Source organism: Balaenoptera physalus, assembly GCF_965194825.1.
Source record: "Balaenoptera physalus genome assembly, chromosome: 13".
NCBI classification, from domain to species: Eukaryota; Metazoa; Chordata; class Mammalia; order Artiodactyla; family Balaenopteridae; genus Balaenoptera; species Balaenoptera physalus.
The window spans coordinates 35741450-35757963 of NC_138892.1; the positions used below are offsets into that span (position 1 = coordinate 35741450).

Sequence of the window (16514 nt, forward strand, 5' to 3'; positions counted from 1 at the left end):
AGTGTATTTTACTGATTTTTCAAAAGATTCACTTACTCTTTCATTCTAACAGCTATGTTGGTGTTATTTGATCATTGATCATGTTTTTTCTTTTAATTATAATAGAATATGTTCTAAGTTTATCTAAAATGTTTAATATACATGCTAATTCTTAATATGGTTTTGGCTGCTTATTATTAATTTTTTATGAAATATTTTAACATATTCCATTGTAGTTATTTTTAAATTCGTATCTAAATCTTGAGTAGTTTATGAAGAAACAAATGCTCATTGATACAACAAATACGCAATGAGAACTTACATATCATTCTATATTTGCTTTAATTGAGAGATCAAGTAACTGCTTTTTGAGCATCTGCAAACTGCCCATGGATGTGGTAAGAGAAGAAGATAAATAAACAAGCAATACAATATGCCTGCCTTAGAGACATTACACACTTGTGGGAAAGACCAAAAGCAACAAATACAACACAATGCTTATACAGAACATATATATGTATAAAATAGTCTGTGAGCACAAAAAAGGGATGTATTTAATTTTAGCTGGTTGGGAAATAAAAGGCTCAACAAGCGAGCACAAAATTTTTCCAGAAAAGTTATAAACCATCCTAAAATCCACAATCTTAATTTTCTTGATTTAATGACAGCCTTGGTATTACTGAGTAGACTGCTCAACTGAAATTATATATTCTTTGGGTAGGTAATGTATCGTTACTTTGTGCTGGTGTTCACAAAAACAAAACAAAACAAAACAAAAAAAATACACACTGACTAAACAGAAGAGCTGGTGTTTTTAATCATTTTCATGGCAGATTCAATGAAAAACACATCAGTATAGCCAGAGTCTTTCTTTGTAGGTATATGTGGTTGTTATATCAGAAACCCTTTATAATATGAAAACAGAATTCACTCTCTCTCACTTTCCTGTACAGACTGTTATCTCTCAAAACAACCTATTTCATTTTGAGATATCTATAACTTTCAGCCCAGAAGCTTTTACCATTTTAATAAACTGCAATATGATGTGTCCCAATAAATGGAATTACACTTTAATTATTTTTAATTAAATTTCAATAGAGCCAAAACCAAGTTTAAAATGTAATAAGTTTTCTATGGTCTTTCTTATAATGGTTTATTCACATTTGTATCCATTCAGATCTAATTCAATATCTATCCAAAATCAGGCATTAGATATATGGTTATTTGAGCTTTTATACTTTCTGAAAAATGGACATTTAAAGCAATGTGCAATTTACAATAAAAAATGTTAGGCTTGAGGATCATATTCATGCATATAATTTTAAACTGAAAATGCATAAGAAACAAACTTTCCCATGTGAATTTTATAAAAAAAGAAAAAAAGATTCACAGCATAGTCCAGGTACAAAAACTTCAAGAGTGCCACACAATTTGTTTAAACTTTTTTTTTGTTTCAATTTCTTCTGAGATTAAACAGACTTCTACGTCTATTGCATCAATGTGTTCATTGACTTCCCGGACTAATCGGAAGTTTTCAAAATGCAATGATTACATGAAATTAATGAACTCCTTTGTCCTGTGTAAATCTGGAGTTAATTTGGTGATGTACGGTGAATGGAATCTGAAATATTTCAACAAAATTCAAAATAAAATATTTCAGTTAGCTTTTGCCACAATTGACCTTACTATCCTGGCACTTCCACAGTCATTATTTAAAATGAAAAAAAAGAAGTTTATTTCAAGTGAGTGAAAGTTGAAATAAAGAAAAATTAAAAGACTTTTAGAATTGTTGATGTTCTTAAAACCAATACTAATGCATCAAAGCTCCAACTATTTCTATTCACTTTACATACACACACACATATCTCTATATTTATATCATATGTATCATATTTACTTGAAGATTTGGGTTTTAAAATAATTTTTTGAATTATTTTTTATACTGTCTTCCATTTGGTTTCCTCTACTCTCTTTCTCCACAATCCTTTTAGTTGGAATTTGGTTGTCCTAGATTGCTTAAATATGTTAACCTAGCTTCTTTAATTTTTTTGGCTGTGATTTTTTGTTTTTCTATTTATGTATTCTTCAATTCCCTGAATATATTTTTCCTCCAGGGACAATTTTGGTTTTGTTGAGAAATTAATTATATGATTAAATTAATAAAGTAAAAGGAGAGGCTACTATGTGGTTTTCATTCATGAATGAAACTTGCCAACTGATATATTTCATTCTAGAATGAGTTGGTGAAGAGTCTGACATTTTACTGAGCATTCCCAAATGCCAAAATGCAGATGATTTATTCTGGGCTACAACCGCAGCTATTCTAATCCTTTCCAGTCATATAATTACATTTACTTCTATGCATTTACCTAAGGGGGGGATGTTTGCCATCTAATCATCCTGTGTGCAGGAATGGGTGATTTGGCATTGGCAGATCATCTCTCTCCTCTTTCTTCAGCCTTCTCTGAGGATGTCCTGCACTATGACTTCCACTGCCTTACTTTATCTAGCAAACATACTAAGTGTTCTTCTTCCAGGTATTTTTTACAACCATTTTCCATTAATTGCCTCTCCACCACTTTTCTGTTTATTGATGTGGGTTTATATGTCTTTTAAATCTTGTAATGAGGTTCCAGGAGGGCTAGCAGATCAATCTAGTTCAAAATATTGAACCAGAGTCACCAAACACCTATTAATGTTTGTTGTTTTGATCAGTCTAAACCCTTGGCAAGAGATACTATCTTACTCATCTTTCCTTTCTTAGTACTTGGCATAGTGTCTGGCTCAGAGTTGGCACTTGATGATGTCCATATGAGTAATTAATGTTTGTCTGCAATATGTTCCTTTTTCAACACTCTTTACTGTTCTCAAGGGTATGAAAGAAAGAGATTCTCTTTCTATAGGTATGTGCATGCATTCTTGTTCTTCATAATTCCCCAAAAGGGCATCTAAGAGAATGCCATTGAACGTCCTCTAGTTTATCCCAATTTCAGTAAAACATATATGACATCATGGACTTTGGAAGGCAAGTAAATTATAAACACCAAAATGAAAGTATGTTTAATGTGATTGAATCATTAAATGCTCCCAAATGGATTATGTAATTGATCAAGAAACCCATTAGTTTAAATACCCAAACATATTTGTTAGTGTGGTATATCACATTGACTGATTTGCAGATATTAAACCACTTTTGCATCCCTGGGATAAATCCCACTTGAACATGGTGTATGATCCCTTTAATGTATTGTTGAATTTGGCTTGCTAATATTTTGTTGAGTATTTTTGCATCTGTGTTAGTTGGTGACATTGGCCTATAATTTTTTTGTGGTGTCTTTGTTTGATTTTGGTACCAGGGTGATGCTGGCCTGGTAGAATGAGCTTGGAAGCACTCCTTCCTCTTCAATTTTTGGTCATAGTTTTAGAAAGATAAGTGTTCATTATTCTTTAAATGTTTAATAGAATTCACCTGTGAAGCCATCTGGTCCTGAAATTTTCATTGTTGGCAGTTTGTTTGATTATTGATTCAATTTCATTACTGGTAATCATTCTGTTCATTTTTTCTCTTTCTTCCTGATGCAGTCTTAGGAAATTGTACATTTCTAGGAATTTATCCATTTCTTCTAGTCTGTCTACTTTCCTGTACTATAATTGTTCATAGTAATCTCTTATAATCCTTTCTATTTCTATGGTGTTGGTTGTAACTTCTATTTCCTTTCTGATTTTATTTATTTGGGCTCTCTTTTATTCTTGATGAGTCTTGCTAAAGAGGTTGATAAATTTTCTTTATCTTTTCCAAAAATTAGCTCTTAGTTTCATTAATCTTTTCTATTTTTTTAATTCTCTATTTCATTTATTTCTGTTCTGACCTTTACTATTTCTTTCCTTCTACTAACTTTGAGTTTTCTTTGTTCCACTTTTTTCTATTCCTTTAGGAGTAAGGTTAGGTTGTTTGAGATTTTTCTCGTTTCCCGAAGTAGGCTGTATTGCCATGTACTTTTCTTTTGCTGCATCCCACAGATTTTGGATTATTGCATTTCCATTTTCATTTGTCTCCAGGTATTTTTTTGATTTCTTCTTTGATTTCTTCAGTGACTCATTGGTTGTTTAGTAGCATACTGTATAGCCTCCACCCGTTTGTGTTTTTGCAGTTTTTTTTTCTTGTACTTTACTTTGAGTCTCATAGTGGTGTGGTCAGAAAGATGCTTGGTATGATTTCAATCATCTTAAATTTATTGAGACTTGTTTTGTGACCTAGCATGTGATGTATCTTGGAGAATGTTCCATGTACACTTGAAAAGAATATGTATTCTGCTGCTTTTGGATAGAATTATATATATATATATATATATATATATATATATGTTCATTTATATATATAAATAAAGTTCATTTGGTTTAATATATCATAAGGCCAGTATTTCCTTAAGGATTTTCTGTCTGCATGATCTGTCCATTGATGTAAGTGGGGACCATAAAGTTTAAAAAATATATAAATAGATAGTCTGAAATATGTAGTACTGGCTTAGAATATGGAAGGACAGGCAGTACTGCAGGCTAAAAAGCTGGTGATCCTTATTATGTTTTGGCAAACATTTGGTTAAATTGCTGTTATTTGTTAACCTAGAAGGCACACCACATGCCCATAAGCCTATAGCTATACTGAATAATTTGGGGTATATCATATGTTTGGAGAAGTTATTCAAATGTAATTAGAAGGAGATATTATTTTTGTTCAGAGATTTGCTCTGAGGTCTCTCCTTTAGAATTTCAGCTAGATCTTGTGAGTCAGAACTGAGGTTAAAAAATAGTCTGAGAGGTGTTTCAGATAGCTTACTGCTTCAGATGTCCTGATTAAAAACAGGGGGAGACAAATGATTCATGCACAGAAGCCAGTAACCAAAAAAAGATAATCAATAGATTTAAATATGATGTCAAGAATAGATTTTTAGGTTTGGTTACTCAACAGTGGAATTTTCTGCAAATGAATAAACTAGAAAACTACTACATAAATTTACTGCCAGAGAAATAAGTCTGAATTACAAAATTATCTCAGATTGTTTTATTCCTATAATGGCCCCGAGATTTCCAAACCTTCCCTAGCAGGAAATAGATTCCAAAAGCTCACCATTTCTGGAGAAGGCACACATTTCAACACTCATTAAAATGTGACCATGCAAAAAAAAAAAATGATGCATTAGTCAGTGTAGACTAAGTTTCACTGCAAGACTAAAATCTCTATAGCATAAGACCATAAAAAAAAAAAGTCTTATTTCTTATATCTACAATGTTTAATGTAAAATCAGACATCTCTCCAGGGTAGATGGCTCCCATGTAAATATACGTTTCCACCATCATTAGGATGCTTCCATTATTTCACTGGCCAAAGAAAGCCATGTGGCCATATGTACCTTCAAGTGGGCATAGAAGAACAATTTTTTCCTCTGCCTATAAGCGGAGAGAAGCTCATTAGTACTGAATATTAATAATATCTACCCTAAACCAATTTAAAAAATATCTCTCGAAGAACAAAACCAGGAACCATAGAAAACAAGGTATACAGAGTTATTTCCAGAGAAAAGAACAAGGGGCAGGCTGATGGGCTAACAGAAGTACTTAACTCTATTGACAGAACAGGATTCTCCTCAATTCCAGCCTATCAGGAGTTGATAACTGAATGTGTTTGCATTCTTCCTTTTTCCAAGTGGGAGTTTTTATTGTATTCAACAAGTTCCAGTTTTGTCATTTTATATTCAATGTGAGAAGATAAATAGCATGTTTTTTTTAAAAAAAATTAAATCAGTTTCATATGCTAATGGGATAGAAGGGAGATCACATTATTCAGAGATCCTGAATTTTAAACTGGATGAAATAACCATATGGGACTTTGGATTTTCTTCATTGGAGAGAGAGTAAATGTGTTCTATATTTGGAGAAAATGATATGAATTGATATTTGGTGGAACAGAATTGAAGATCATTACTGAGAAAGCAAAATGTTCCTGGGATCCATTATAACCTTCCTCTTGTGTGACTGAACCCCTAAGATTTTAGTTAAGCACATGACCACTATCTCATTCTGGGTCCTCTGAGAAGCATATGACAAAGCACAATTAGATGTGAAGGAGATTTAAACTCCAGGCTAAGTGAAAAAGGATTAAGAGCTGGCAAGGAGCACTTTCAGACTATGATACAGTATGGCATCTGTGAAAGGAAGAATGGAATGTAAAATGATTAGGTAATAAGGCCTGAGTTTAGTGCAGCTTTGAGGAAGCATATGCCAGACATTTAAAGGACCCAGAAAAAAATGATTACCCATCAAAGAGGTTCCAAACAGAAACAATCTAGCTTTAGTAACCCAACAAGCACAACTGTTGACTTGGTATAGGCCAAAGAGAGCATATCATTGGCTAGAATGCTACAGTGAATCCAAAAGTCCAGCAGCTGGATGATGTCTGCCAATTACATTTCTCCTAAACTATTCTCTTAAAGAGAGATTTGAGCTGTGTATTTTCATGACTGACACATTACTCAACTAGAAACTACCTTTATCAGTCTCTCTTGAAGCTAGGTATATCAATGATTGATTTTGGTAAATGGAATAAGTGATTTTTGCAACTTATAGCATTTTATAAGGCAATTTCTTGCTTTCCATTTTCTCTTTCCCTCATTACAAAAGTGTGTATTATATCATGTGAAATAAGAAAAAGGCCTTAGGTAATGATAAATCGAAAAGATATAAGAAATATGAATTTCTTTATGACTTTCAGGTGGGCTGCTTGCCATGCTAGTTTAGCAGCCCATTCTTAAATCAATTGTCCATCTCTAGATTGTTACTTGAGAGATAATTAATCTCCTAACTTGTCTGGGTAAAAGATGTTAAAGAGTCTTTTTGTGGTAGCAATTAAACCTATCTAATACAAACAAACGTTACCCAAATATGAAAGCAAAGGTAACCAAGCTTCAGAAATTCATTCTTCAAGTTTCCATCACTAGTAATCAATAGAACTAGTGCTCAAATTCCAATTATAGAACAATCTCTAACCAGAAGTATGATTAGTGCTTAAGATCCTTCCTAGATTCAGACAATTGGCGTCCAAATTCTGGCTTCACTATTACTAGCTGTGTGATCATTGATGTCATTTATAATAACTTCTCTAAACCTCAAGTTCTCTTTCTACTTTGATGTGGTCATTATAATTGTACATATTTAATAAGATTATGAATATAACTTAAAGAGGATGGTATCCCCAGTAAATGTAGAACTTAAACATTATTGATAATTATTCAATATTATTAGTATTCTTGTTCTATATCCCTTCCATTACTCTCTTTTTCCCTAACTGTTCTAACCCCACACTTACTTGCACTCACTTTTGTAGATGCACAAATACAGTTGCTAATATTTTAAAATAATCCCACTATAATCCTAAATGGAGATATCCTTTATTTATATGTTCATTTATAAATTTTATTTTATAAAGTAAAAACGAAAACACAGAACAGACTTTGATAACACAGTATGGACTATTAAAGGGTATTTCATTAGTTTAAAATGTGCAGAAATGAAAGAAAACTTGAAGGATTATGGAGAGATGTCAGAAAAAAGTTTGAAATATTAGGGGACAATTAAAAATGTGACCAACAGTGAACTAGCTATCAATAACCATACAGATCAGTTAATGAAATATAACCAGTGACTCTGACAAGCCTCCAGAAAATATAAAGGATGTAAACACTATTTGTTGGTGTGGGAAAGATATTGTCTATGAGGAAAAAATAGATATAGAGTTAGGAAGAGTAAGGTTTTGTTGTTGCTGTTTGAGTGAATGTTCAAACATATTTTTATGAATATTGAAATGAGGGGGAAAAACAAATTTCATATGAGACAAATTAAAGTCAAATTTATTATAATCAATGTGCTTTAAATATATTTATTTAGGTGAAGAAATTACACTCAGAGTACTGACATAGGGAAGGGAGATAATAAAATGCATATATATTTTATAGCAGTGAGTTTTTGGAATAACATCTTTTAAAAACCTGTAATTTTGGGCTTCCCTGGTGGCGCAGTGGTTGAGAGTCTGCCTGCAATGCAGGGGACACGGGTTCGAGCCCTGGTCTGGGAAGATCCCACATGCCGCGGAGCAACTAGGCCCGTGAGCCACAACTACTGAGCCTGCGCGTCTGGAGCCTGTGCTCCGCAACAAGAGAGGCCACGATAGTGAGAGGCCCGCGCACCGCGATGAAGAGTGGCCCCCACTTGCCGCAACTGGGGAAAGCCCTTGCACGGAAACGAAGACCCAACATAGCAATCAATCAATAAATAAAAAAAAAAATTTAAAAAAATCTTTAAAAACCTGTAATTTTAATGGGAGCATTGGGCTAAAAGTACATTTGGCTTCTGAAAAGGAGGCCTGGAGTTGACTTGAGGTGTTTCCAATTAGAGACAGCAAGTTCTGGCACAAATTTGTACACACCATCTGTGATTAAACATGCAAATACCTACTAGCTATGAGAGGTTAACTACTCTCTTGATCTATATCATGTTACTCTAAATTGCTGCTCTAGATGTTTGTTTTTAAACATCTGAACATTTAAGCTCATTCTTTTTTTTTTTTTCTTGTCTTTCACTAAAGACAAACCTTAAGATCTAAATTGGTTCAGTTTGAACAGAATGAGGTTATCATTATCAAAAACATTTACTATTTTCCTGTTGGTTTTTGAGGTGTTGCAAAGTAGATAAAATTGCCTCAACACCTTTGCCTCTTTTCTCTCTGGTAGAAATGGAAATATTCCTCCCATAGCAAGGCTAATCTCACCATCTCGATGCTGTATTCTATCACCTCCTCTTCATGCCTTTAATAATTGTCTCTTTTATTCACACCCAAAGACCAAGTGTCTCTTTCATTCCCACTAAGACTTGTGTCCAACCTTTCTTTATTCATACCTCAAACTCTTGCAGCCTGGGGTCTATACTCAAGTCTTTACCGAAACAAGTCTGGTTAAAGTTGTGAATGGTCACTTTGTAGGAAAACTGACTTTTAGCTATTATTTTTCTTGGTTTCTCTTTGATTTAATCAACCTCTCTTTTTCTTCCCATGATTTTTTACCTTGAAATCTGCGATAAAACACCTTCCCATATTTCCCCCTACATATATAGCAACTTTTTCTCCATCTTTTTCATGGCATTTTTCCCTACGCTAAATTTTTATCTGTTGGTGTTCACCAGTTTTCACCACCCACCATCATGTCTTCTAATGGCACACTGTACTTAGTGAAAACATTAATTTCCATGACTTCTCTCATCACCTAGATTTTTTAAATCTTTCCAGAGTTCTGCTCTAAGATCATATTTACTTATTTAGTTCTATATTAGAAATTCTGATTTGGACATCCTAGAACAAATACTTCACTCAAAATGTTCTCAAACCAATTTGTCTCCCATTTACCACAAAATCTCTCCCTTTTCTGGTGTTAACAGAGAAGGACATTGTGTAATAGCCAGTGTCTAAAGCTAGAAATCTAGTTTTCAGTTGTCAATATTTCCTCTCTTTTATCTCTGCATCCAAACACTGATAGAAATCCTCTCCATTCTCCTTGTCTCCATTGACATTTCTTATTTCACATGACTTCACTTCTTATTTCATACCTCTCACCAGATTAATTCCACAGCCTTCTAATTGTCCTTCCTTTTTCTATATTTGTCTTTTCTCCACTCTTCTCCATTTTCCACATTGATTTCAGAATATTCCTTTTACCAAAATAATCACATCATTCCTTTCATACTTCTTTATTGATGGGAGGATCAATAATAATTCAGACTAAACTAGAAAATATATAGAAATAAAACTTCCATTTGATCCTAGAAGAATACTTATCTCACACAAGCAACTTCTATCAAAACTACAGACAAATAGTTTTAATTTGAAGCAATGGGAACTAGGTTGAAGATATGTAGAATTCAGTGCAAGTTCTAATCATGTTCCTGTTTCAAGCATTGCTGTAAAGATAGGATATGATAAGCCAAATGTATTTTTCACTCTATATAGTTTCAAATATAGGCATTATTTGTATTCATATCACTGTTCTCTACCTTCTTTCACTAACTCATTGTGGTTATGCTTTTCTACATGCATTTTCTATTCCTACTCTTTGCTGTAATTAAAACCTGATTCTCTCCCTAAATCTTTAAATAATCTTTTAAAAATCACTGTTTAGCATTATTTAAGACTTCTTAAAATATAACAACAGCTGTTTCACATTTTCCCCCTGTCAATTCCCTGCTATTGTGTTAGCAACCTGACAGCACATTCTTTTAACCATTCAGGATCCTGGACCATATAGTCATTTAATGCCTATACAGACCCCTTCTTTCTTGCCCAATTAGGAACTAATACGATACATCAAACTTCAACAAAGGATCTTTAATTCATGTATAATAACATCTGCTTCTCTCAGGTCATTATTCATTTTACATTTGTTCAGATCCAGTTTCTATTCTAGAATCAGCTGTCATGTTGTATGACACCAAAAATGTTTATTAAATGAATAAAGTCAAATCTGGATATATGTTGAGCCCCTATTATGCTCTCTGCTTTTGTGTGTGTTGCAACTGAAATAGAGATAACTGAATCAGGGCTATCAAGAAATTAACATAGCAATAAATAGATAGTATTTTAAGGAAATTAGCACTAGCCTGGGTAAAGTTGGATATAGAGTAGGGAAGAAGATGGTGGTAGGAGAAATTAAAATGATAGATTATATTCCACAGAATATAAAACGGGGAGGAAATGAAAATTTTCTATTTTGTTCATTGTTCTTTTTGTGGTTTTTAAATTCATTTCTTTATCTCAGTGGTTAGAAGAATACCTAACACATAGTTGACACTGATTTTTTTTTTTTTTTTTTAATAAATTGCTTCCCTTAGAAGAGAAAGACATGGCTTTACAGAGGATTTGGAATTTGAAAAAAAAAAAAAAAAGCATTAAGATTTCAATGATCAGATATGCAAAGTTAGAAAATTCTAGGTTCATAAGATGATGATAATTATGGGCCCTCTCCGACTAAGCCCTTATTCTCCTATAGAAAAAAAGCAACAATAGATGCTTTTCCATTTTGTTTTCCTTCACTGTGGGAGTAAGGATGGAGGGAAGTCAGAAATAGAGTTTAGTTAAAAATCACAAGAGATTCTGAATGCACTTTGAAGAATCTCTACATATTTGGACACCAGTGGAAAACAATATTGATTTCTGAAGCAAAATAAGCATAGCACATTGAATTATAATTTCACAGGATAACTATGCAAGGGAACTGCATGCTTATGTCAAGGGGGAAATACATAAGGGGAGAGACCATTAGTGAAACATGTCAAAATGAGATTCTTCCTATCTCAGAGGTGGTTCATGCTAAAGAGGTCAAGACTAAACTACAGATCCAAATACCCCACATTCTAAATCCAGCTGTCAAACCACTTGTACAAGGTATGCTAAGAGATTATAATAGTGGTTCTACTAGCATTAGGCTTTCATCCCCCCACCCTAGGCAATATAAGAAAGACAAAGAATTTATTGAGCTTTTGATGGGACTAGAGAGTGAGGTTTTCTTCACAAAAGAGCTGTTAGTTTATTATGTAATATATGGATGATTTCCATCAACTCCAGTTCAAGGAAAAAGATATCAAAGAGAACAAATTTGGAGATCTTTTAAACAAAACTTTATATAGTTGAAACTATCTTTGTACTTCCTCCACAATCTCGCATTTTTCTTTTTTCTTCAAAGCTAAGTACTACTGCATCTATGTTCTTATCATTTGGTGCATATGTACATACCTATATTGGCACATATGTGTACACATATACTACATATACATGTATAAAAAGTGACAAAACACTGGTGTGTATAATCAACAAAACTTGCTATCATAATATATGTTTGCAACCTTTTTTTACACAAAATTGTTTTTACAATTTTGTAAACCTGGATAATTCAATTTGGATAATTCAAGTATTCAAGTACAACTGCATTCACTTTGCTGTTGTTTGAAGATCCTTTGTATTTATAATTTATTCATGCTTTACAATCTTGAAATCTACTTCATTTGTTTTCTTTTCTATCACAAATAATGTTGAAATGAGTAACATTACACTTACCTCATCATACAAGTATAGGAAAGTTTTCTCTGGGATATATTGGTACCAGGGGTTTTCCTGCATCTTAGAATATAAGACTTTGTCTGATTTAATAATAATGATAGCCAAAATGTTTAAGTTCTGTTTCTGAATAATCTATTTGCCTATCTCTGGTTCAACACCCAAATTCTTGAATTTTATAGATTTGTGTCTTAAACCTTTAAATGTCATATCTTTTCTCCTTGGGTTTATGTTATATTGTCTGGCCTACTTGTGGCTTTTAAAATTCCCTAAAAATTTAATGAAGGGTTTTTCAATTTTAATGGAAAAAAAAAAAAGTGGTGGTTTTGATTTCACTGCTTTGAATTTATAAATTAATTTATAGAGAATTGATATCTTTTGAATATTGAGCATTCCCATTCATGAACACAGTACATCTTTGCACATAATTATCTTATTTTAAAACATTCATTAAAAATTATAATTATACCCATAAATATCTTGCCTTTTTGGCTTATTCCTAGGTACTGGAACATGCTATTACTATTGTGAGATATTTTTAAATTATACTTTCTAATTAGTTGTTGCTAGTATATAAAATTTTTTAAATGAGTGTATATCCATGAACTTGCTATGCTCAGGCAATATTTAATAAATAAGCCAAATTTTTGCTAGTTTTTCTATTGGAAATAAGAATACTATCTGCAAATGAAGAAAAGTAATCCTAATTTCTCATGTGCATCTATATCACTATTATTATCATTATTATGATTTCACCTAGGACCGCCCATGTAATACCAAAAGCAGTAAAATAATGATGATATTTTTACTTTTATTGATACCTAAAGAAACATTTCTAATAGCTCTCCATTTACTAAAACGTGTATAGGTTTTTGTTTTTATTATGATAATGTGGTTAGGGATATTTGCTTCTATTCCTTCCTTGCAAAAATGTTGAATTTTAGTAATAAGTATTCAGTATTTAACAAATAATTCTTTGTATATGTTGAAATCATTATCAAAATGTTACATTTTATTTTAATAATAAGGTAAAACGTACTGCTAGATTAAACATCCTAGTGTTAAACAGTCATTCCATTCCTGGTTCCTTGGCTCTCCAAAATATATGCACCTTCTTCATGTGTGAGGCTGATTACTTTATTCTCATTCATACTTCTGAGTTTCCACTGTTGCATGGAATTTATTTTTTTCCTCCTCTAAAAACTTGAAGGACAATATAACCTCACTTCAATTCCAAAATTTCTTCTCAGACCCTTCGAATCCATACCAATGCCAGGTTCCCTTAATTTATATTGTCTTTACAGTCATTACAGCATGTAACTATTTAACTCAAGCCGCTTTTGTTTACCTAAGTTTATTATAAACTGTTTGAAGGAAAGAATCTTGCCTTAGATTCCTTTGCATCTCTTCCATTTTTTAGCATACTGTGGTATAAGATGAATAATTAATATATAATGATTGATTCATTCATTAAAAGAGAACAGAGATAGAGACAGAATACATAAATGGGGAGAAGAACACACACACACACACACACACACACACACACAGAAAAATATGCAGAGAGCTCAAGTTATGTATTTGCGACAAAGGAATGAAAAGTAGGAATACAGTAAAATGTTTTTTAAAAAACAGCTTACAAGATTGACCAAGGCAAAAAGATGAATAGAAGAATACTTTAGTGGATAGTGTTTGAAAGTAACTACTTTGGGAAATTTTGATTTTCTATTAAATTATTACTGCTATTTGTTCAATTAAAAAAAAAACAGCATTCACAACTCAACAGCTCACCTCTGAATGTTATGGCAGTAAGGGGCAAGGAGAAAGGGTACTGATTAGACAAGAAGACAGATTTTATATATATATATATAGACAGGTTTTATATATATATATATATGTGTATATATATATATATATTTCTAAACCGATTTGTAAAAACTGTACTTGTTACACTGTGCACAAACTTTTTATACTAAATAAATATCAAACTACATTCTTCTAAAAGATGTTTCTAGTATTTCTTAAGTCAATTCCATATATATTATGTACAGTGAAAACATTTTTAAAAAGCAATAACTTGGGCAAAACTACCCTAATGGTTCGTTAAACCATTCCTAGGTTCTTATTTAAAAATCATAAGATTGTGCTGCTGTATAAAGTTTGTACATCCAGCAGTGTAAAATACTGACACATTTAAAAAATAAAAACAAAGTTGAAACTCAGAATCCTTTTGATTATATGCTCTTATGTTTTTGAAAAAGAGAAAAAAATAATGCAAGACTCAGAATTTTGGAGTGGTTGGTGTGCCTTGTCTTCATTTTACTTTTTGACTGGCTGCCTGTATGCTGATGACAGTGTAGCTGAGCTCTTTGTGCTACTGCTGCTGCTATAGCCATATCTTCTAAATAAAGTTTTGTCATTAATTATCTGTTTGACTCTGAGCAAAACATCAAAGAAATTATCTCTTAGTCCTTTTTTACATTGGTGTGAGATGAATAGTTCGCCTATACCAGCATTTCTTAAAGTGTGTTATTTGGAAAAGTAGTCCCACGATATATTCCTCAAACAGCTATTTGTATATGTGTAGATAGATGGATAGATAATATGTATGTGTGCCTGCGTGTGTGTACACACACATTTTCTTCCCTAGAAATACTGCCTACTATATCACCCCTTAGAGATTTACAATGCTCTTGAACCATATTACATAAGATCTCAGAATTCCTGCTGCAAAGAAAATTGTTTGACCATTCGCTCCAACATTTTTACAAAATACTTGTAAAACACAGAACTATGATATTTTCAAGGTCACCGTCATATCATAATTATTATTTGATAACTCTAACCCTAGCAACCTATTTTGAGGGAAAATAATTATTGAGCTGCAAAAACAATGCCCCACATAATCATCTCATTGACTGTAGCATTTTAAGCTGACAATTTGTCCCAGGCTAAGAGTTTTTAATATTTAAGACAGACTAGAATACTAATCTAGTACTGGAATACTAGAATACTAGAATACAACTTCCGAATACAAGAATACCAAAGTTGTCTTGGGTCAAATAATATAAGAATTCTGGGCATGATTATCACATTGAGAAAGACCCAAGAATTCATTTATGTGCTTATCTCAAGAAACAGCAGAAGAAATATTAGACATGTATAAGTTATGTTCATGCATGTTTATACATTCGTTCTTTGGAAATAAACAATCATTTTTCTATTTGCACATAAATTTTTGATTTTCAGGATATTGCAAAAACTTCTTTTTTAAAACATGATGTAGTTGAAGCTTTATGTATTTATATATTATTCTTACGATAAATTAGTCAAAAATAGAACAGTGCTTAAGTGGTATGATTTTTAATAAATATTTTGAGCAGTGGAAGTTTCAGAGTAAGAAAAAAATGAAGGTATAGAATAGAAACATAATTTAGGGTTCTTTAAGGGATCTTCTGAGCACTCTCAAAAGTAACAGAAAATTAAACTTGATTTTTAAAATAATTGCATTTTTAAAGAAAAAGCTTTTTATTTGCTAAAAAATGAATAGTGCTGCTTTAATAAATGTTGTATGTTTAATTTTTAGTTATAATAAGCAAGTTACGAAAACTCCAGTCTTGTGAGAATTGTATTGAAAGAAGGAAAAGCAATCAGGAAAAAGAACATTACAAAGACAGAGTGAAAGAAATTTTCATGACTTTCCTGAACAAATAAAAATATTTGTGAAGAGAGCTTCAAGATGGAGGAGTAAGATGTGGAGATCACCTTCCTCTCCACAAATACATCAAAAATACATCTACATGTGAAACACCTACAGAACACTTACTGAACACTGGCAGAAGACCTCAGACTTCCCAAAAGACAAGAAACTCCCCACATACCTGGGTAGGGCAAAAGAAAAAAGAAAAAAGAAAAAAGAGAGACAAAAGAATAGGGGCGAGGGCTTCCCTGGTGGCGCAGTGGTTGAGAGTCTGCCTGCCAGTGCAGGGGACACGGGTTCGGGCCCTGGTCTGGGGGGATCCCGCGTGCCGCGTAGCGACTGGGCCCGTGGGCCACGGTTGCTGAGCCTGCGCGTCTGGAGCCTGCGCTCCGCAATAGGAGAGGCCGCGATGGTGGGAGGCCCGCGCACCGCGGTGAAGAGTGGCCCCCGCTTGCCGCAACTGGAGAGGGCCCTTGCACAGAAGCGAAGATCCAACACAGCCATAAATAAATAAATAAATAGCATTCCCTTTTAAAAAAAAAAAAAAAAAAGAATAGGGGCGAGACCCGCACCTCCGGGAGGGAGCTGTGAAGGAGGAAGTTTCCACATATGAGGAAGCCCCTTCACTGGCAGAGACGGAGGTGGGGGTTAAGTGGGGGGGGGGTTGGTAAGCGGGGCTGGGGG

The 16514-nt window shown here is 33.1% G+C and overlaps 1 long non-coding RNA gene across 1 annotated transcript; it reads right to left on the reverse strand.

The window, feature by feature from the left end:
- Window positions 1–700: 700 nt before the first annotated feature.
- On the reverse strand, window positions 701–16047 carry LOC309640967. Its single transcript, XR_014252467.1, has 2 exons — window positions 8339–16047; window positions 701–8021 (listed from the first exon to the last, which is right to left on the reverse strand). It is a non-coding gene; the product is annotated as an uncharacterized lncRNA (long non-coding RNA).
- Between the last annotated feature and the right edge of the window lie 467 nt (window positions 16048–16514).